Source organism: Bos javanicus, chromosome 19 (genome assembly GCF_032452875.1).
Source record: "Bos javanicus breed banteng chromosome 19, ARS-OSU_banteng_1.0, whole genome shotgun sequence".
Taxonomy (NCBI): domain Eukaryota; kingdom Metazoa; phylum Chordata; class Mammalia; order Artiodactyla; family Bovidae; genus Bos; species Bos javanicus.
The window spans coordinates 10,915,296-10,938,747 of NC_083886.1; the positions used below are offsets into that span (position 1 = coordinate 10,915,296).

Sequence of the window (23,452 nt, forward strand, 5' to 3'; positions counted from 1 at the left end):
AATTCATGGGGTCGCAAAGACTGAGCGACTGAACTGAACTGAAATGAACATGAATAAGGTGACTATCATTTCATCTCATCCTACCACCTCTAGTTGAGCAGTTCCTTAAGTCTTAAAGAGTTATAAGGTCCCTTCCAGTCATTTTCACACAAGAGCCCCTTGTCTCTGGTCTCAGCCCTTCCGCATCCTTTCTCCTTTCCTCCAACCTTTCTGGGGACCCCTCACATTCCACGCCAACCTTTGGCCTCCTTTGAGCAGTTTCTCAGCTCTCCTTACCTCTTTGGATGCTTCCCGTCAGCTTCCCAGCTAACAGTGACCACACTGTGTTTTGTTTCCCTAATTACCTTTCTAAGTGCCTCTACCTACTGTGTTATAAATGCATTTACTTCTCCCTTCTAAACTGTGAGGTGTTTAAAGCAAAAAGAGTGCGCACCTTTTGGCAGCTCTTTGCAGGAGCTCTTTGCAGGAGGTCCCCTTTGTCTTGTCACTTTAGCAAAGCTATACAGCAAGTAACCTTAAACTAGGCATCCCCACACTCCACTCATCTCCTGGCCCTAGCACACCTTCCAAATCTTTTTTTTTTCCCTTCCGTATCTTTTGATCACACAATACCTTGCCTAACCTGTTGGTTCTCTCTGTATATCAAAGATGTAGAAATGAAGAATAAATAATTAACAGGTGGCCAGATCTCTTCCCCAGTTTCCCCTTTAGTAATCTTCAAACTGTATGGAACAAACTGTGTAAACAAGATAGCATCTAAACAAAAATAACAAGAAGTCAACAAGCCTGCAAGCAGGGGGGATAATGATGATGACTCTGACCCCCTATCTCCAACCATTAACTGAGATTACGTCCCTTTTCCCTGTTAAAAACTTTTATGGCCCAGCAGAACCTAGGAGCTGGTTTTCAGGGCTGTGAGTCCAGCTTCTCCCCAGATTGCTGGTATTCTGATTAAAAGCAATGTTTTCCATTTCTACCAACACTTGCCTCTTGAGCACTGATTTTCAAGCAGCCGGCTGCCAGACCTGAGTTCAGTAACAGATTCAGGTCTTGTTTACCACTGTATCTCTAGCCCCTTACCTTGCTGCAGTCTCCCACATTTTATTGATGGTGGCATTTTTTCCACATTCTTCTCTTTTCAGAAATAACATATAAATGCATTTTCAAAATGCCGTTTTATATACAACTTTTAAAAATCTGAATACTCTTTAAGAGTTTTTATTTTTTCTTTAAGGAACTAAGACTTCACATTCTTAGCCTATTACAAATCAATACTTAATCTGAAGCTCTTATCTTCTGTCTCTAAAAGACACTAACACTTCTTCCTGACTCCTATAAGACCAAGGTGTGCTGGGATGTATCAAATTAGTTTTCTAACCTTATAAATATGACACCAAGCATCTGTGGATGAGGTTATTTATTACTGTCATTTTTAATTTAACCTTCTAAAATCCTGAATTTTAATTTGACTCTTTACTTTTAGAACCTCTGCTGGTTACTCACTTGAACGTAGATATGAGCAGTACATATCGGTGGTGAAAAAAAAATTACTTTTAAGACAGAACAAGAAAAGTATACCAAATTTTCCCTGCCATTTGAGCCACTAACACTCCCCTTTAGCGTGCATTATGTATCTGTATTATACATTAATAGATTGCCTTTGACACAAGAATTCCTATGTACCTCCCCCCTAAAAAAAATTGATTTCCTCCTGGCACCAGTAAGGTAACTTGTTAGGGGTCCTTTTCTCAATCCTGTAAGGGGTCACAATGACCCACAATTCACCTTGCTGGACTATATAAACTGTCAACGTGTTAATCTGAGGTATAATCCTTTGTCTCAAAAACTTCTGTAACTGTACTTTGACCTCTAATAGCAGAATAGTCCTCAGAACTTTCTGAGAGACTGTCTCATAGGTTATAATCCTCAGGTTGGCGCGAATAAAATTTTCCATTTCTTTCTTAAGATTGAAAAAAATTTTTTTTGTTGGCTGCACTTGAAGACATGTGGGATCTTAGTTTCCTGACCAGGGACTGAACCCAGGCCACTGAACTGCCCTGGAAGTCTATCTTAGATTGACTGTTTATTTTTTCTTGGCTGATTTTAAATTGCATTTAGTTAAACCAACATAATAATAAAAGAAAAAGTCATACCACTGAGGGGGAGAAAGAACAAACCATCTTAAAACAACTAATGAAAGTCCCTCAGTTGCATCTGACTCTTTGCGACCTCACGGACCTCATGAACCATAGACTGCGAGGCTTCTCTGTCCATGGAATTCTCCAGGCCAGAATACTGGAATGGGTAGCCATTCCCTTCTCCAGGGGATCTTCCCAACCCAGGGACTGAACCCAGGTCTCCCTCATTGCAGGTGGATTCTTTACCATCTGAGCCACAAAGGGAAGCCCTAAAACAAAATTATGTTTAAAGCTACTTTGAATCCATTTTCCTTGTAACTCTTCCTATCCTATTACTCATAACAAGACCTGTATGTCAACCAGTTGAGTATCAAAGGTGTGTATGTATTTCCCTGCAATATGTGGGAAATGCTCAGTCACTTAGTCCGGTGTCCGACTCTTTGCGACCCTATTGAATGTAGCCCACCAGGATCCTTTGGCCAGGGGGCTGGATTCTCCAGACAAGGATACTGGAGTAAAAAAAAAAAAAAACGCTGCAGTGGCTTCCTGACCCAAGGACTGAACTCACGTCTACTGCATCTCTTGCACTGCAGGGGATTCTTTACCCACTTAGCCATCCAGAAAGCCATTCCTATGGCTTGTTCCTAGCCTCATCCACCCAGAAAAAGGTAAAACACAAAAAGCCTTTACTCAAAAAGAAAAACACAGGATACTTGGGTGGAGGGTATTTTAAACTGCATTTAGTTAAACCAACAGGCGATTATACCATGGAAGTGACAGATTCAGGGGATTAAAATCTGATAGAGTGCTTAAAGAACTATGGATGGAGGTTCATGACATTCTACAGGAGGCAGTGATCAAGCCACCCGCAAGAAATAGAAATGCAAAAAGGCAAAATGGTTGTCTGAGGAGGCCTTACAAATAGCTGAGAAAAGAAGAGAAGCAAAAGGCAAAGGAGAAAAGGAAAGATATATCCATCTGAATGCAGAGTTCCAAAGGATAGCAAGGAGAGATAAGAAAGCCTTCCTCAGTGATCAATGCAAAGAAATAGAGGAAAACAATAGAATGGGAAAGACTAGAGATCTCTTCAAGAAAATTAGAGACACCAAGGGAACATTAATGTAAAGATGGACATGGTGAAGGACAGAAATGGTATGGACCTAACAGAAGCAGAAGATAGTAAAAAGAGGTAGCAAAAATACACAGAAGAACTATACAAAAAAGATCTTAACAACCCAGATAATCACAATGGTGTGATCACTCATCTAGAGCCAGACATCCTGGAGTGCAAAGTCAAGTGGGCCTCAGGAGGCATCAGTATACACAAAGCTAGTGGAGGTGACAGAATTCCAGCTGAGCTATAGAAAATTCTAACGTCATGCTGTGAAAGTGCTGCACTCAATATGCCAGCACATTTGGAAAACTCAGCAGTGGCCACAGGACTGGAAAAGGTCAGTTTTCATTCCAATCCCAAAGAAAGGCAATGCCAAAGAATGTTCAAACTACCGCACAATTGCACTCCTCTCACACTCCAGGAAAGTAATGCTCAAAATTCTCCAAGCCAGGCTTCAACAGTACGTGAACTGTGAACTTCCAGATGTTCAAGCTGGATTTAGAAAAAGCAGAGGAACCAGAGATCAAATTGCCAACATCCGTTGGATCATCGTAAAAAGCAAGAGGGTTCCAGAAAAAATATCTACTTGTGCTTTATTGACTACACCAAAGCCTTTGACTGTGTGGATCACCATAAACCGTGGAAAATTCTGAATGAGGTGGGAATACCAGACTACCTGACCTGCCTCCTGAGAAATATGTATGCAGGTCAAGAAGCAACAGTTAGAACCAGACATAGAACGACAGACTGGTTTCAAATTGGGAACGGAGTATGTCAAAGCTGTATATTGTCACCTTGCTTATTTAACTTATATACAGAATACATCATGAGAAATGCCAGGCTGGATGAAGCACAAGCTGGAATCAAGATTGCCGGGAAAAATACCAATAACCTCAATATGCAGATGACACCACCCTTATGGCAGAAAGCGAAAAAGAACTAAAGAGCCTCTTAATAAAAGTGAAAGAGGAGACTGAAAAAGTTGGCTTAAAACTCAACATTCAAAAAACTAAGATTATGCCATCTGGTCCCATCACTTCGGCTTCCCTGATAGAATCCACCTGCAACTTGGGAGACCTGGGCTCGATCCCTGGGTTGGGAACATTCCCTGGAGAAGGGAAAGACTACCCACTCCAGTATTCTGGTCTGGAGAAGGATCTCAAAGAGTCGAACATGACTTTCACCCATCACTTCATGGCAAATAGATGGGGAAATGATGGAATCAGTAAGAGAATTTATTTTCTTGGGCTCCAGAATCACTGCAGATGGTGACTATAGCCATGAAATTAAAAGATACTTGTTCTTTGGAAGAAAAGATATGACCAACCTAGACAGCATATTAAAAAGCAGAGACATTACTTTGCCAACAAAGGTCTGTCTAGTCAAAGCTATGTTTTTTCCAGTAGTCACATATGCATAAGCTGAGGAACAAAGAATTGACGCTTTTGAACTGTGATGCTGGAGAAGACTGTCGAGAGTCCCTTGGACTGCAAGGAGATCCAACCAGTCCATCCTAAAGGAAATCAGTCCTGAATATTCATTGGAAGGACTGATACTGAAGCTGAAACTCCAATACTTTGACCACCTGGTGTGGAAAACCAACTCATTGGAAAAGACCCTGATGCTGGGAAAGACTGACGGCGGAAGGAGAAGGGGATGACAGAGGACAAGACAGTTGGATGGCATCACCGACTCAATGGACATGAGTCTGAGCAAGCTCCAGGAGCTGGTGGTGAACAGGGAAGCTGGTATGCTGTAGTCGCAAAGAGTGGGACACAACTGAACAACTGAACTGAAGCCAACATAATTATAAAAGAAAAAAATCGTAATACTGAGAGGGGAAGAGAACAAACCATCTTTGTGGAGGGTGGGGGGAGGGAGGAATGGCTTACCTGCCAGAGATCAACGAATCACCTTGAAAAATACTATGAAAGAAAGCACTGAAAAACTACTAACAGGAAAGGAGAATAGCAAAAAAAAAAAAAAAAAAAGTAAAGAAAAATACCCCTGCTTAAATATATGCAGAAACCACACACACAACATTCTCCTCCTTCAAAGAAAAAATAAAAACATTCAGAAACAAAAACACGCTTAAAAACCCCAGAGAATAAGACTCAGTTCAGTTCATTTCAGTGGCTCAGTTGTGTCTGACTCTTTGTGACCCCCATGGACTGCAGCACGCCAGGCCTCCCTGTCCATCACCAACTCCCGGAGCTTAGTCTGTGATGCCATCCAACCATCTCATCCTCTCTCATCCCCTTCTCCTCTCGCCTTCAATCTTTCCCAGCATCATGGTCTTTTCAAATGAGTCAGCTCTTCGCATCAGGTGGTCAAAGTATTGGAGTTTCAGCTTCAACATCAGTGCTTCCAATGAACATTCAAGGACTGATTTCCTTTAGGCTGGACTAGTTGGATCTCCTTGCAGTCCAAGGGACTCTCAAGAGTCTTCTCCAACACCACACTTCAAAAGCATCAATTCTTCGGTGCTCAGCTTTCTTTATAGTCCAACTTTCACATCCATATATGACCACTGGAAAAACCATAGCCTTGACCAGACAGACCTTTGTTGGCAAAGTAATGTCTCTGCTTTTTAATATGCTAAGTTGGTCATAACTTTTCTTCCAAGGAACAAGCGACTTTTTATTTCATGGCTGCAGTCACCGTCTGCAGGGATTTAGGAGCCCCAAAAAAAAAGTCTGCCACTGTTTCTGAATCTATTTGCCATGAAGTGATGGGACCAGATGCCATGATCTTAGTTTTCTGAATGTTGAGCTTTAAGCCAACTTTTTCCCTCTCCTCTTTCACTGTCATCAAGAGGCTTTTGAGTTCCTCTTCACTTTCTGCCATAAGGGTGGTGTCATCTGCATATCTGAGGTTATTGATATTTCTCCCGGCAATCTTGGGTCCAACTTGTGCTTCATCCAGTCCAGTGTTTCTCATCATGTACTCTGCATATAAATTAAATAAGCAGGGTGACAATATATAGCCTTGAGGTACTCCTTTTCCTATTTGGAGCCAGTCTGTTGTTCCATGTCCAGCTCTAACTGTTGCTTCCTGACCTGCAATACATATTTCTCAGAAGGCAGGTCAAGTGGTCTGGTATTTCCATCACTTTAGGAATTTTTCATAGTTTATTGTGATCCACACAGTCAAAGGCTTTGGCATAGTCAATAAAGCAGAAATAGATGTTTTTTTCTGGAACTCTCTTGCTTTTTCGATGATCCAGCGGATGTTGGCAATTTGATCTCTGGTTCCTCTGCCTTTTCTAAAACCAGCTTGAACATCTGGAAGTTCACAGTTCACATAATTCTTGAAGCCTGGCTTGGAGAATTTTGAGCATTACTTTGCTAGCATTTGAGATGACTGCAATTGTGCGGTAGTTTGAGCATTCTTTGGCATTGCATTTCCTTGGGATTGGAATGAAAACTGACCTTTTCCAGTCCTGTGGCCACTGCTGAGTTTTCCAAATGTGCTGGCATATTGAGTGCAGCACTTTCACAGCACCATCTTTTAGGATTTGAAATAGCTCAGCTGGAATTCCATCACCTCCACTAAGGGCCCACTTGACTTCACATTCCAAGATGTCTGGCCCTAGGTGAGTGATCACACCATCGTGATTGTCTGGGTCATGAAAATCTTTTTTGTACGGTTCTTTTGTGTATTCTTACCACCTCTTCTTACTATCTTCTGCTTGTTAGGTTCATACCATTTCTGTCCTTTATTAAGCCCATCTTTGCATGAAATGTTCCCTTGGTATCTCTAATTTTCTTGAAGAGATCTCTAGTCTTTCCCATTCTATTGTTTTCCTCTATTTCTTTGCACTGATCACTAAGGAAGGGTTTCTTATCTCTCCTTGCTATTCTTTAGAACTCTGCATTCAAATGGGTATATCTTTCCTTTTCTCCTTTGCTTTAGGCTTCTCTTTGCACAGCTATTTTAAGGCCTCCTCGGACAGCCATTTTGCTTTCTTGCATTTCTTTTTCTTGGGGATGGTCTTGCTTCCTGTCTCCTGTACAGTGTCATGAACCTCCATTCATAGTTCATCAGTCACTCTATCAGATCTAGTCCCTTAAATCTATATTTCACTGCCACTGTATAATTGTTAGGGATTTGATTTAGGTCATATCTGAATGGTCTAGTCATTTTCCCTACTTTCTTCAACTTAAGTCTGAATTTGGCAATAAGTAATCATGATCTGAGCCACAGTCAGCACCCGGTCTTGTTTTTGCAAACTGTATAGAGCTTCTCCCGGAGAAGGCAATGGCACCCCACTCCAGTACTCTTGCCTGGAAAATCCCATGGATGGAGGAGCCTAGTGGGCTTCAGTCCATGGGGTCTAGAAGAGTCGGACACGACTGAGCGACTTCACTTTCACTTTTCACTTTCCTGAGTTGGAGAAGGAAATGGCAACCCACTCCAGCGTTCTTGCCTGGAGAATCCCAGGGACGGGCAAGCCTGGTGGGCTGCCATCTACGGGGTCACACAGAGTCAGACACGACTGAAGTGACTTAGCAATAGCAATAGAGCTTCTCCATCGTTGGCTGCAAAGAATATAATCAATCTGATTTCAGTGTTGACCATCTGTTGATTTCCATCTGTCCAACACACAGTTGTGGATGTGACTGGTGATGGAATCAAGGTCCGATGCTATTAAGAGCAATATTGCATAGGAACCTGGAAAGTTAGGTCCATGAATCAAGGCAAATTGGAAGTGATCAAACAGGAGATGGCAAGAGTGAACGTTGACATTTTAGGAATCAGCAAAATAAAATATACTGGAATGGGGGAATTTAACTCAGATGATCACTATATCTACTACTGTGGGCAAGAATCCCTTAGAAGAAATGGAGTAGCCATCATAACAACAGGAGTCCAAAATGCAATACATGGATGCAATCTCAAAAACAACAGAATGATCTCTGTTTATTTTCAAGGCGAACCATTCAATATCATGGTAATCCAAGTCTATGCCCCCAACTAGTAATACTGAGGAAGCTAAAGTCAAAAGGTTTTACGAAAACCTACAGGACCTCCTAGAATTAATACCCCCCCAAAAGATGTCCTTTTCATTATAGAGGAGTGAAGAAACATGTGGAGTCAATAGGAAAATTTGACCAGAGTACAGAGAACAAAGGCTAATAGAATTCTGCCAAGAATATGCACTGGTCATAGCAAACACCAGACCCATTCCACTAATACTTAAAACATAACCCAACAAGCCTAATTATATCACATAAAAGTGACAGTACACTGCTTTCAACAAACCAGTTATAAACAAAACCACTCAGACAGTGTCTTCTCCCTCTTACTCTCCCAAAGGAAGAGAAGAACGATCATCAATGGTCAGTGGCAGCTGCAGAAGCAACACCAAGGACCAGCTTCACGCTCAGGAGAGGACACTGTATCTCCTCCTCATGGTTTCGGGTGCTCTACACATTCAGAGAAACTTCTCTAGTAACAAACTATAGAAATGATCCCTGAAAGTATAGTCTTAAACTCCAGCCCCCGGCCGCTGCCAGGTCTGTGCTAGCTGTGAACTTTTCACTGAGGGCAACACAGTTTCCCCACCACTTGGCCATTTTTTCTTCAGCTGGGAAAAAAAGCAGAAAGAGCTCTTACAATACAGCTTTCAAATGCTGTCACTTACCAACTCATTTGAACATTGTCACTGAAAATGTAATTTAACATTTTTAAAAAATCAAACTTAATTTACATAATACAGAGTGACAGCCAATCACAACAATGCCAGTAGGCATTTGCTACACAGATGGACTAAAGCTGCCCCGCCCCTGAAAGCTGTAAAGGAAAGGGTGGGTGTCTGCCTTTGCTCCTGAGAACCTAGCTGATTCCACTGATAACTCAACCTTAGCAGCTGCATTCAACCCTGTCCAAGAAGTAATAAGAGGTCACCATGACTGAGGCAGAGACGGGGACTGGGTGGCTGACAACCAGCTCTGGAAAACAGAACCTTTGGGGGTTTTGCCACAGGATTACACTACCTGTTCACACTTTCTGAATTTTTAAAATAAAGCTGGCTTCTGTTTTTGACATTATTTCTTCTCCTGACAAATACCTGAGTGCCAACTATGACAATACTGCTGCTGCTACTGCTAAGTGGCTTCAGTTGTGTCCAACTCTGTGTGACCCCATAGATGGCAGGCTCCCCCCTCCCTGGGATTCTCCAGGCAAGAACAGTGGAGTGCGTTGCCATTTCCTTCTCCAATGCATGAAAGTGAAAAGTGAAAGTGAAGTCACTCAGTTGTGCCCGACTCTTAGTGACCCCATGGACTGCAGCCTACCAGGCTCCTCTGTCCATGGGATTTTCCAGGCAAGAGTACTGGAGTGGGGTACCATTGCCAATACTAGCTACTATTTATTGTGAGTTTGCCAGCACCATTCATCATTTTAACTGCTTTAACTATGAGACCAATATGAGTATAATCGTCCCATTTTTATGGATGGGGGACTAAGGCACAGAAAGGCCTCGGGTAACTGGCCTGAGGTCTGTCAATAGCAGAGCTGGTAGGTGTCACCTTAACCATCATCCTGGTTTGGCTTTCTATGTGCTAAAGATTACTCTAGGTACTGGGCAAACAGAGGTCCCTACTCTCACAAAAAGCTTACACCCTGCTAGGGGAGAGAGATGGCAACAATTACCCAGAGGATGAGAGGATGAGGCATGCAGAGGATGATAAGAGGCCAGAGAGGGATTTGACGGCCACTTCAGATTTGGGTGCTCAGGGAAGGCCTCTCTTTGGAGGTTGCATTTAAGTGGGGAAAACAATGAATACAATGACCCAAAGAAAGGAACAAGGTTGTGTGTTCCAGTAACTGGAAGACAGCTAGAGAACACAGGGTAGGAGAAAGAGCAGGCAGGCTAATGTCTGAGGATTTTCTAGGCAAGTCCAACTCCCGGGCAGTCTGGATTTTAAGTGTGAGGGAAGCCATTGAGAGGCTGGAAGCTGTGAAGACCAGTTCCGAGGCCACTGCAAGCAAGGTGTCTGAAGGAGAGATCATGATAGCTTGCAAGGAAGAAGGAGAAACGTGGGCTGCTCTGGAAATTCAGTTAGTAGGATGGGACTCACTGGTGGGCTTGCTGCAGGAGGAGGAGTGGGGTGTCAGGGAAAGAGGTTTCAAAGATTGACATGTTGGCAATTCAGTGGGTGGTGCTGCTACAGCAAAGACTGGAGAAAGAGGGATTTCTCATTTAAAGGAGGGGCATTCTCACAAAGGGGGAAAGGAGTGCTCACCTATTGTCCTTGCTTTATCTAATTTCACCCTTAATGACAGGTCTATGTGTTAATGCTATTTATATTCATTTACACAGAGAGACAGATTGGGGTCAAGGAACTTCCCAGGAACCCACAACTAGTAAATGACAGACCAAGGCATATTCCTGGGGCTTCCCTGGTGGCTCAGAGGTTAAAGCATCTGCCTGCAATGTGGGGGACCCAGGTTCGATCCCTGGGTCGGGAAGATCCCCTGGAGAAGGAAATGGTACCCCACTCCAGTATTCTTGCCTGGAGAATCCCATGGACAGACAAGCCTGGTGGGCTACAGTCCATGGGGTCGCAAAGAGTCGGACACGACTGAGCGACTTCACAGAACAGAAAACAACAGGAGGCATATTCCAGAGCATAAACTGCTCCTCTCACCGCTCCCAATATTTCAAGAGGACCGAGAACTAATTTAGGCTTACAATGAAAGCTTGGCCACTATAGATCCATAAAGAGAAACTCATGGAAGAACTACAGAGATTTAATAGCAATGAGAGTAAAAGAGGTTTAACACTGACTAATAATGGCGATAGTGGTAAAGAGCAAAAAGAGACGCGGGTTCAATCCCTGGCTGGGGAAAAATACCCTGGAAAGAAGATGGCAACCCATTTCAGTGCATTTGCCTAGGGAACCCATGATAAACTTGTCAGGTTAGAGACAGCTCACATGACACACAGACAAATATGACTGGAATGACTCAGCACACACAGAGCTATAAAAGAGAAACCCTCCAGCGCTGTGCAAAGGCCACTGGCAATAAGGTCAGTCAGTTCAGTCACTCAGTAGTGTCTGACTCTTTTCGACCCCATGAACCACAGCACGCCAGGCCTCCCTGTCCATCACCAACTCCCGGAGTTCACTCAGACTCACGTCCATAGAGTCAGTGATGCCATCCAGCCATCTCATCCTCTGTCGTCCCTTTCTCCTCCTGCCCCCAATCCCTCCCAGCATCAGTCTTTTCCAATGAGTCAACTCTTCGCATGAGGTGGCCAAAGTACTGTGTTTCAGCTTTAGCATCATTCCTTCCAGAGAAATCCCAGGGCTGATCTCCTTTAGAATGGACTGGTTGGATCTCCTTGCAGTCCAAGGGACTCTCAAGAGTCTTCTCCAACACCACACTTCAAAAGCATCAATTCTTCGGCGCTCAGCCTTCTTCACAGTCCAACTTTCACATCCATACATGACCACTGGGAAAACCATAGCCTTGACTAGATGGACCTTTGCTGGCAAAGTAATGTCTCTGCTTTTGAATATGCTATCTAGGTTGGTCATAACTTTCCTTCCAAGAAGTAAGTGTCAGTCAGCATCCACAGTGATTTTGGAGCCCAAAAAAATAAAGTCTGACACTGTTTCCCCATCTATTTCCCATGAAGTGATGGGACCAGATGCCATGATCTTCGTTTTCTGAATGTTGAGCTTGAAGCCAACTTTTTCACTCTCCTCTTTCTTCAAGAGGCATCTGCATATCTGAGGTTATTGACATATCTGCCAGCAATCTTGATTCCAGCTTGTGCTTCTTCCAGCCCAGCGTTTCTCATGATGTACTCCACATATAAGTTAAATAATCAAGGTGACAATATACAGCCTTGACGTACTCCTTTTCCTATCTGGAACCAGTCCGTTGTTCTAACAGTCAGTCCAGTTCTAACCGTTGCTTCCTGACCTGAATATAGATTTCTCAAAAGGCATGTCATTTGGTCAGGTATTCACATCTGTTTCCTTTACAGCTTTCAGGGGCAGGGCCGCATTAGTCAGTCTATGCAGCAAATGCCTTCTGGGCTTATAAAGACTTGGGTTGTGACTGGCTGTCACTCTACATTATGTAAATTAAGCCTGATGAGGTACACGTTTTTAAAACATAGCTAAAACACGGGTGAGTTAAATAAGAAACATAAAATGATTCCTTTTCTTAGGGAAAGATCAATTGTAAGTGAAACCACTCAGACGGTGTCCTCTCCCTCTTACTCTCCCAAAGGAAGAGAAGAACGATCATCAATGGCCAGTGGCAGCTGCAGAAGCAACACCAAGGACCAGCTTCACGCTCAGGAGAGGACACAACATCTCCTCCTCATGGTTTCGGGTGCTCTACACATTCAGAGAAACTTCTCTAGTGACAAACTATAGAAATGATCCCTGAAAGTATAGTCTTAACCTCCAGCCCCCGGCCACAGCTGGGTCTGTGCTAGCTGTGAACTTTTCACTGAGGGCAACACAGTTTCCCCACCACTTGGCCATTTTTTCTTCTACTGGGAAAAAAACAGAAAGAGCTCTTGCAATACAGCTTTCAAATGCTGTCACTTATCAACTCATTTGAGCATTTTCACTGAAAATATAATTTAACAGTTTTTAAAAATCAAACTTAATTTACATAATACAGAGTGACAGCCAGCCAATCACAACCCCAGTCTTTAAAGCCCAGGAGGCACTCGCTGCACAGATGGACTAAAGCAGCCCCGCCCCTGAAAGCTGTACAGGAAAGGGCGGGTGTCTGCCTTTGCTCCTGAGAACCTAGCTGATTCCACTGATTACTCAGTCTTAGCAGCTGCATTCAAGGCTCTCGAAGAAGTCAGAGTTTCAAACTCTGTTAAGAGGTTACCATGACTAAAGCAGAGATGGGGGCTGGGTGGGTGAGAATCAGAGCTGGAAAACAGAACCTTTGGGGTTTTTGCCACAGGACTGCACTACCAGTTCACACTTCATCAGTTTTTAAAATGAAGCTGGTTGTTGCGTTGACATCCTTCTTCCCTTCGCAAATAATGAGTGCTAACTATGAAACTGTTGTTATCGTTCAGTCGTTAAGTCATATCTGACACTTTGCAACCCCGAGTGCTGCACTGCAGCACCTCGGGCTTCCCTGTCTTCACTTTTTCTCTGAGTTTGCTCAAACTCTTGTCCATTGAGTCGGTGATGCCATCCAACCATCTCATCCTCCGTCACCCCCTTCTCCTCCTGCCTTCAATCTTTCCCAGCATCAGGGTCTTTCCGATGAGTTGGCTCTTCGCATCAGGTGGCAAAAGTATTCAAGCTTCAGCTTCAGCATCAGTCCTTCCAATGAATATTCAGGGATGATTTCCTTTAGGATTGACTGGTTTGGTCTCTTTGCAGTTTAAAGGACTCTCAAGAGTCTTCCCCAGCATCCCAATTAGAAAGAGTGAAACTATAAAACTGCTACCTAGTATTTGCACCAGCTTGCCAGCCACCAGTCATCATTTTAAGTGATTATACAAATATCATCCCATTTTTACAGACAGGGGGACTGAGGCACAGAAAGACTAAGGAACCTGTTGAGGTCTGTTAATAGCAGAGCTGGTAGGTTTCACCCAGCTGTGTTTTCTATGTGCTAAAGATTAGTCTAGGTACTGGGCAAACAGAGGTCCCTACTCTCACAAAAAGCTTACACTCTGGTAGGGGAGGGAGATGACAACAATTACCTGAGAGGATGAGATGATGAGGCATGCAGAGGATAAGAGTTCAAACAGAGAGGGATTTGACGGCCACTTCAGATTTGGGTGCTCAGGGAAGGCGTCCTTTTGGAGGTTGCATTTAAGTGGAGAAAACAATGAATACAATGACCCAAAGAAAGGAACAAGGTTGTGTGTTACAGCAACTGGAAGACAGCTAGAGAACACAGGGTAGGAGGAAGAGGGGAGGGCAGGCAGGCCAATGTCTGAGGATTTTCTAGGTAAGGCCAAGGCCTGGGGAGTCTGCTTCTTCAGGGTCTGCTGTGGGAGTTCTAACTCCTTTGCCATTCATTTGCTGAAGGTCAGAAATTTCTCCTAAACCTGCTCCAACTGAACTCTGTCATCACTGCCCACCCCATTGCTCTACCTAATTCAGTTCCTCCTCCATTTCCCCCATTAACACAAGGAATTATTATCCACACATTTGATCAAGTCAGAAGACCTGACAGTTATCCTTGACAGCTCCCCTCACTCATGTCTTCAGTGATCCCAATGAAATGAAATTTATGGTTTATATTTCAAAGCAGAACATGAAAAAATTAAACCTAAAATTCTGTGTGTTTGTTTGGGCTTCCTCCATCAAATGCAATGTGCATCATTACACATTAATCAGAGTCCCTCAAAAATGGGAGTGCTGGTCAACCATAAATTTTTTTTTTCTTTCTTTTGACATTAGCAATGGGATTTCTTAAAAGAATTTCATTCTTTCTCACCTCTGTAGGAGGGCATGGTGACTTGCTGCTTACTTTGTACAAGTTCACTGGGACTACCTGGTTCCTTGGTGAACTTTATATAAAATATCAGTATGTCATTTTGATGTACAATTCTTTGGAAAATGTATATGACTGTCTTCGACTTCTAACAGCTTTCTGAGAGTCTGCTTCTCAGGTTAATCCTCAGATTAGCTCAAATAAAACTCCCATTTTTTCCCCTTCTTCTTGTTAGTTGAATTTTGTCAACAAATCAATCCCAATTCCTGTCAACTTTACCACTTACATATCTCACAGATCTCCTCTTTCTCTATCATCACTTCACCTTCTCCCAAGCAGATGAATGCAGCAGGTGCCTAACTGGCCTTCACACTTGCCACCTCATTGCTGTTGTTTAGGCACTAAGTCATGTTTTACTCTTTGTGACTCCATAAACTGTAGCCCGCCAGGTTCCTCTGTGCAAACTCACCCCTCCCGAAAAGTATAACTGCCATAGAGCTTTTAGAGTGACCTTAAAACACACAGCAGATGCGGTCACTCTCGTTCAATAGCTGCCCTTAGCTTTCTGTCCACCATGGTTCGACCAAATTCTGCCTTCTTTCACTCCTCCTCTGGACTAAAGTCTTATAAATCCTAAGCCTACACATATTCTATTTCCTTAGCTTAGACTGAGATACAGAGAAAGAAATCACTATAGAGGACAGGAAGTGATGTCTGCCTACACGTTTCAGAAGAGTGACTTGACTGACAGGAGAGTACAGGAAGCAAAGTAACTTTGTTTTAATACCCTTGAAAGTGAAAGTGAAAGTCAGTCAATCCTGTCTGACTCTTTGAGACCCCATGGATTATACAGTTCAAAACACTAGAGTGGGTAGTGCGGGGAGCCGGTGAGGCATTCTGCTCATGACAAAGGTCATGAGGAAGGAGGCTCGGCATACGCAAAGGCGGGATCGAGCCTCAGGAGTCCCCCGGATATTCTCGAGCATTTTCCCCCCAAAAACCAGAGTCTGCCTACTTTATTGCTTTGTGCTCTCACCTCTGACTTTACTGGGGGCTGTCCCCTACCACCATCTCGCTCTCTCTCTGTCAAAGAGTTAACTTACAGCTCCAATTAATAAAGTTCCTGGGCAATTAGGAGTGTTTAAATCCAAACCCCTCAGATGGCTCTCTAACTCGCCTGACAAGTTTACCCGGACTCCTGCAGCTATGCATACGATTGTTTACAGTCTCCTAGCCTCCAGAGGCACGGGAAGCTTAAGATATTCAAATAGCTTAGAGCCTCTCAGAGAGTTAAAAACTGTCAGAATAAACTAGTAAAGGATTTCATTGATGAGTCAATGCTTGTTGCCAAGTTTTCACATCCCCTGAATTGTATCCTTGAATGTGTATTAATTAATAGTTGGTATATAGTAAAAAATAAGTAGTGGCCTTGGTGTTAGTAACTTTAGACCCTTAAGGTAATAAATTCTTTCCTTTGTTGTAAACCCATTACACATCCGCCCTATAGGAATGCAATTTTATCTTTGGAAGATGGTGCCAAACCTTAAAATAATTACTCTTAGAGAAAATAAGTCTTTGTTGATAAGTCCTTGTCAAGAGTCATAAAATGTTAGTAGGCCTTCTGGCCAGAAGATGATATAAATCACCTAAATCATTTGTATACGATAAATTTGCAGGAAAGAAACCTTGGTTTTTGATAAGAATCAAAGACTGCTGACTTTGCATCCCCTATTATCCTCTATGTGTAACTTAGGGTATAAAAGCCCGTTAAAAATAAAGCTACGGGCCTTGTTCACCAGCGCTTGGTCTCCCCATGTCATTCTTCCCTTTAACTTCCAGCTGAGTCTCCATCTGGAGCGCGGAACCCACCACGCTTACTAATTATGCCTGGGCTTCTAAGACCCACTCGAGAAGGTGTCTAGGGTGAGGCACCTTCCGCTATTTGAGAGGGCGCCTGCGGCCTACGTAAGTGGTGCAAACTTCTTGTCTTGAAGTTTTATTGGTCTCCTGCGTAAACCAAGCTACTCAGCTTCTTTTCTCCACTGAATTTTCCTACTGAGCTATCCTCATTCTATTGTTCTCTATATCTCTAATTAGCATATAAATAGTCGCCTAGGCCGTTTCTCCTTCGAATACCCTGGATCAGCTGGGGCTGGTCCCCAGCAGGGTAGCCTATCCCTTCTCCAGCAGATCTTCCCAACCCAGGAATCAGGAATCGAACTGATATCTCCTGCATTGCAGGCGGATTCTTTACCAACTGAGCTGTGAGGGAAGCCCTTAATACCCTTGGGCCACCCCTAATGTGTGAAGGAGCTCATGACCTGTAAATCCAATCAGAAAACAAAAACTTAAAATTGCATCAGAGAAACTCCCCCCTCGTTTCATTGGAAAAATCACAGATAGTGTTCCCCGCCTCTTACTCCTCCAGGGGAAAAGAACAGTCATCAAAGGCAAAAGGCAGTTACAAATGCAACATCAAGAGATGACTTCACATTCTGGAAGAAAACCTGCCTCCTTGTGGCCTTTGAGGACTCCACACAGAAACCTTCCAGTAACAATCTAGAGAAATCTCTTAAAACATACAGTTGCTTTAACCCCAGAACCTCTGCTGGGGTCATGGCAGTCAGTTCAGTTGCTCAGTCGCGTCTGGCTGTTTGCGACCCCAGGCACTGCAGCACGTGAGGCCTCCCTGTCCATCAACAACTCCCGGAGTTTACTCAAACTCACATCCATCGAGTAGGTGATGCCATCCAACCATCTCATTTTCTGTCATCCCCTTCTACTCCTGCCTTCAATCTTTTCCAGCATCAGGGTCTTTTCCAATGAGTCAGTTCTCAGCAAGTGGCCAGAGTACTGGAATTTCAGTTTGAGCATCAGCATCAGTCCTGCTAATGAATAATCAGGACTTATTTCCTTTAGGGATCACAGCAGCCACACACTTTGTATAGATAGTGACATTTCTCATATAAAGGCAGATTCTTTTGGGGGGGGGGGAGTGCACACGGTGTGGCTTTCCCTCATGCCTCAGACAATTGAAAAAAAAAAAACAAAACCTGCAACGTGGGAGATGTGGGCTCAATCCTTGGCTTGGAAAGATCCCCTAGAAAAGAGCACGGCTACCTACTCTGGTATTCTTGCCTGGAGAATCCCTATGGATAGAGAAGACTAGCACACTACATACAGCCCAAGAGGTCGCAAAGAATTGGACGAGACTAAAAATCTATGGTTTTTCCAGTAGTCATGTGTGGATGTGATTTGAACTATAAAGAAAGCTAAGCACCGAAAAATTGAGGCTTTTGAACTGTTGTTGGAGGGGACTGTTCAGAGTCCCTTGGACTGCAAGGAGATCCAAACAATCCTTCCTAAACAAAATCAATCCTGAATATTCCCTGTAAGGACTGATGCTGAAACTGAAATTCCAGTAGCTTGGTCAGCCGATATAAAGAACTGACTCTTGGAAAACCACTCTAACGCTGAGAAAGCTTCCTCAAACCAAAATTAAAGCCTAAACCTCAACGATATACTCCAGTTCAGTCATGTACGACTCTGTGACCCCTTAAACTACAGCATGCCATACCTCCTTGTTCATCCTCAACTTCTAAAACCCAGCAAATCTCAGCGACATAGAAAACTCAAACTCAATTCTCCATATAGCTAAAAAACTAATACCACAGAAATCTTACTTTTCAGAACATCATAATAGGAACGAAACCACTCAGACGGCGTTTTCTCCCTCTAACTCTCCCAGACGGGAGAGAAGAACGATCATCAACGGCCGATGGCAGCTGCATCAAGCAGCACCAAACGCCAACTTCACGCTCAGGAGAAAACGCTGCGCCTCTTCCTCGTGGTTTCGGGTACTCTACACGATCAGAGAAACTTCTCTAGTAACAAACTATAGAAATGATCCCTGAAAGTATAGTCTTAACTTCTACCGGCCAGCCGCTGCTGGGTCTGCGGGAGCCGCTCACTTTCTACTGACGGCCACACTTGTGTCGCTCCCCTCGCCGCCTCACAAACATTTTCCATATTACATCCTGAAACTTGGTAAAACGGCAAACTTCAAAATACCATATTCGCTCGGAAATAGCCCAGAAACACTTCAAAGCCGCAGTACGCCTCATTAGCATACGGCTTCCTGGCACCCAATCGCAGGCGGCCGCTTCCGACTCCTACTCCAGCCTGCCGTCGCCCCAGCCACCGCATCCCGAGCTCCGCACCCAGGCAGGGTCGCCGCGCCTCTCTGCAGGCCGAGCGCACGCTTCCTGCCACCGGTCCGCGTGGACGGCCTCTGCCTGCTGAAGTCCGCCTGCTTGGAGAGGCCAGGTTTCTTTTGTCTTGAAAGAGAGGTGGGGGCGAGGGGGGAGGAGAAAACACAGAGAACTAGTTTAATCCTGCATAGTAACAAAGGCACCCACGGTGGTTTATGAACGTCTTCTCCACGAATAAGGCATTTTAACCCATGGTCTCACTTCCTGCTCTAAAGGGAAAGGGTGTGGTTATGTCCCCATTCTCACACAGCTGGCTGGAGCACCTGTCGCAAAGCTCCTCAAGGGAACCACAGGTGCTACTAGGTACCTGTGGCACTTGATCAAGCCCGGTTCTTTCTGGAAAACCACGGTGTCTGCATCAGGCGGCCTGAGCTCCAGTCCAGTTCATTTCTCTAAGAAAGCATTACATACACCATCTCAAACTTTGGTCGTGAATGACTGATCTTCCTGGCTTCCACATCTCACAGGAAGCCAAACCATTTACTTGTGGCAAAAGTTAGTCCCAGCTTCTCCTCAAAGAACACACCTTACCTACGATGCTGTGTAACTGTCACTTAACTTCCTGTTGTAAAGACGTTTCTGCCCCAGGTCTTCCAGCATGCCAGAAAGCACAGTGCTCTGTGAACATGCAGTCCGTGGTTTTCTGAATCAACCACATTTTTTCATGTTACTGTGATGCATTTCATCTCATCCTACCACCTCTAGTTGAGCAGTTCCTTAAGTCTTAAAGAATTTTAAGGTCCCTTCCAGTCACTTTCACACAAGAACCCCTTGTCTCTGGTCTCAGCCCTTCCGTATACATTCTCTGCTCCTCTAACCTTTCTGTGGACTTCTCTCTATGCATGCCAATCTTGGCCTCCTATGAGCAGATTCTCAGTTCTTCTCATCTCTCCTGGATGCCTCCCTTCAGCTTCCCAGCTAACAGTGACCACACTGTGCTTTGTGTACATAGCTCTCTGAGTTATAAATGCATTTTTTCCCCTACTCAACTGTGAGGTCTTTAAAAGCAGGAAGCAGGTCATATTGCTCTCTGCATCTCCAGCCAGTTGCCAGCCACTGTAGCTGCCCAGCAAATGCATACTACTGAATGAATGATGAATCAATGAATGTATCATTCTTTCCCTCAACCTGGTTACTGATATAATTATTTCCAACCACCTCCCCTCCCTTTTTCTCTACTCTTGCTCCAATAAGGGCAACCTGTCTATAAGAGAGTGAGGTTCCTACCAGCAGGGTTCTTGGCCATCTTCTCTAGATCATCCTTGGTTTCAGCATGGATTTGCAGACAGGTCTATTCTGGGCTGCGGGCTCATATACTCCGCCTTCCATTTGACACGCCACTTGCCTAAATCGCAGGTGTCTAACTCAGGTGGCCCAGACTGACTTCCAATAGCTTTTTTCCCAAACCTACTTCTCTTTCAGGCCGTGATACCACATTCAACCCAGTTGCTCAAACCAAAAACAAGTCATCCTACTCTTTTCTTTTTTTAATCTTATTTATTCATTTATGTATTTATTGTTTACTTTTGGCTGTGCTGGGTCTTCTGTGCTGCGCAGGCTTTCTTCTAGTTGTGGCAAATAGGAGCTACTCTTTGTTGCGGTGTGCAGGCTTCTCACTGCAGTGGCTTCTCTGGTTGTGGAGCACAGGCTCTAGGGCACATAGGCTTAGTAACTGTGGCTCCTGGGCTCCAGAGCACAGGCTCAACAGCTGCGGTGCGCAGTCTTAGTTGCTCTGCAGCACGTGGAATCTTCCCAGATCAAGGACTGAACCTGGGTCTCCTGCACTGGCAGGAGGATTCTTTACCACTGAGTCACTAGGGAAGCCACATCCTACTCTTTTTTTTCCTCCGCTTAAATATGTCATTGCCTTCTGTAGCCAGAGCAATCATTTACAAAACTAGAAATCTACTCTCAGGTACTTGGCACAAGAGCTCCTAAAATCCTTGGAATGTCCTTAGTATTAGGAATGACAAGTGTCTTTAGTATGCTGCTGAAATGACTCTTGGCTGAGGGGTTCTGAGACAGCTTCAGTATGGGGCTGGTCACAAGAAAGACCACGATTTTCAGCTCTGCCACAGCCCTCCACTTCAAATCTTGTCCCGCCTCCAGCAGGAGAGAGGGGCTGGAGACTGAGATCAGTCACCAGTGGTTGAATCAATCATGCCTGAATAATGAAATCTTCATAAAACCCTAACTGATTATATTTGGAGAACTTCCAGGTTGGTAAACAGATTGAAGTGCTGGAATTGTGCTTTGACCTACACCTCGGACTTTACGGGGGGCTGTCCCCCACTACCTCTCTGAAAAAGAGTTAGCTTACAGCTCCAGTTAATAATTCCTGGGTGTGACAGTGTTTCAACCTACAAACTCCTTTGGAAATCCTCTAGCCTGCCTGAATAGGTTTTTCTGGCCACATGTGATTGTTCAGAGCCTCCCAACTGTGAGAGGCAGGAGATGTTCTAAACTGTCTAAACACAGATTCTTTTGAGTAGTTAAAAGATTGATTAGAAATTGTATTGGTGAAGGGATTTTCACTTGTTGGGCCAATGTTTGCTGCTGTGTTTCCATATCCCTTACCTGCTGTGTCCCTGGCAGTGTATTGATTAATATAATTGGTGTAAGTAGTAGCTTTAATGTTTGTAACCTGGGACCCTTGAGTTAATTCTTTTTCTTGTTATAGCCCACCACACCTTTGCTCTGTAGGAATGCAACTTTATCTAATGCTTTTGGAGGGTGGCTCCTGACCAATCACCTTTAGAGAAAAATAAGTTTTCTGAAGAAAGGGTCTTAAAATGTTAACAGGCCTCCGGGCCAGAAGATGATGCAAATCACCTAAGCTTTTGCATATGATAAGTTTGCAGGAAGAAAGCCTGGCTTGCTGCATGACTCTACCCCTTCCCCCATTATCCTCTATGCATAACTTAAGGTATAAAAACTACTTTGGAAAATAAAGTGCGGGCCTTGTTCACCGAAACTTGGTCTCACCATGTCGTTCTTTCTCTTACCTTCTGGCTGAATTATTCAGCCTCTTTTCTCCACTGAATTTCCTCACTGAGCTATCCTTATTCCATTACTCTTTATATCCTTAATTAAAGTTTAATTAAGCAGTTGTTTCCTGATCCTCGCCGACGCCGTCCCCGCTTCAAATTCCCTGGATCCACCGGGGCTGGACCCCGGCAATAAACCATATCAGTAATTACATTAAATGTTAATGGACTAAACACTCCAATTAAAAGGCAGAGAGTATCAGAATGCACTTTAAAATACGAGTGTCAACTCAATGCACTCTACAGAAGACATATTTTAACTCTATAGTGATAGTGATAGTGAAGTTGCTCAGTCATATCCAACTCTTTGCAACCCCATGGACTGTAGACTGCCAGGCTCCTCTGACCATAGGATTTTCCAGGCAAGGATACTGGAGTGGGTTGCCATTTCCTTCTCCAGGGGGGGTCTTCCCGACCCAGGGATCGAATCCAGGTCTCCCACATTGCAGGCAGTCTCTTTACCATCTGAGCCACCAGGGAAGACTTTTAACTCTATGAAGATATTTTATAAGGAGCTTAAAGTGGCTGTATTAATAGCAGAAAAATTAGACTTCAAGGTAAGAAATATTACCAGAGATAAATAAGGAGAGACATCTCATAATGATAATAGGGTCAATTCACCAGGAAGATGTAACAATCCTAAATACAGATGCACCTATTACGAAAATCCTTCCAACAGCCCATGAAGCCTCCTCGAGCTGCAGCTTACCTTGACAACTTCACCCCGTGCCACTCTCCTGCCACTTTGCCTTCTTCTCTAGCTCAAATCATCCACACACTTTTCCATCCTCTGAGCTCTGCATCACTTTAATCTTCCCTTGCTTCCAACTTTTACCTTTTACTTCTCTCACTTCAACTTTCCTTCTTTAGGGTCTAAGCCTAAATATTACTTTCTCTAAGAATTTTCCTTTGACTACCTCCCAGACAGGAGGCTGAAATATACTTGTGTGCTTCCTTCACACCCTGCCCGTCTCAGGACTTCAATTACTATCTCATGTCTCTGTCTCCTGCTGGATTATATTCATGGAAGCCAGGACTGTACATTTTTTCTTGGCTGCTCTAATCCCAAGGCTCAATTACTATACATATAATTAAAAACATGAGGAATGAGGGACTTCCTTGGTGGTGAGTGGTTGAGACTCTGTCTTCCGATGCAGGGGGTGTGGGTTTGAACCCTGGTCGGGGAGCTACGATCCCATATACCTTCCTTGTGGGCAAAAAAACCCCCCACAAGACAGAAGCAATATATAACAAATTCTAGAAAGATTTTTAAAGTGGTCCACACACAAAAAAATTCTTAAAAAAAATGAGTAAGGTCTGGGCTGAGGTTCTAGAACTCATCCATTGGGTTTTAGAACTCATAATCTGTAGTATCTGGTCTACTGAGTGGGACGAACTAAGTAGGATACAATCAGGAAAGTTTTTCTCCTTCTG

At 43.9% G+C, this 23,452-nt stretch overlaps 1 protein-coding gene, 3 non-coding genes and 1 pseudogene across 17 annotated transcripts in view; all 5 read right to left on the bottom strand.

The window, feature by feature from the left end:
* Nucleotides 1–23,452, bottom strand: part of TEX14 (testis expressed 14, intercellular bridge forming factor) — a 149,790-nt gene that overhangs the window by 79,822 nt on the left and 46,516 nt on the right. The window lies entirely within an intron of this gene.
* Nucleotides 8,532–8,745, bottom strand: LOC133233191 (small nucleolar RNA U3). Its single transcript, XR_009731665.1, has one exon. It is a non-coding gene; the product is annotated as a small nucleolar RNA U3 (small nucleolar RNA).
* On the bottom strand, nt 12,465–12,678 carry LOC133233190 (small nucleolar RNA U3). Its single transcript, XR_009731664.1, has one exon. It is a non-coding gene; the product is annotated as a small nucleolar RNA U3 (small nucleolar RNA).
* On the bottom strand, nt 17,093–17,285 carry LOC133233197 (small nucleolar RNA U3; annotated as a pseudogene).
* LOC133233194 (small nucleolar RNA U3) lies at nt 18,411–18,626 on the bottom strand. The gene has a single exon (XR_009731668.1). It is a non-coding gene; the product is annotated as a small nucleolar RNA U3 (small nucleolar RNA).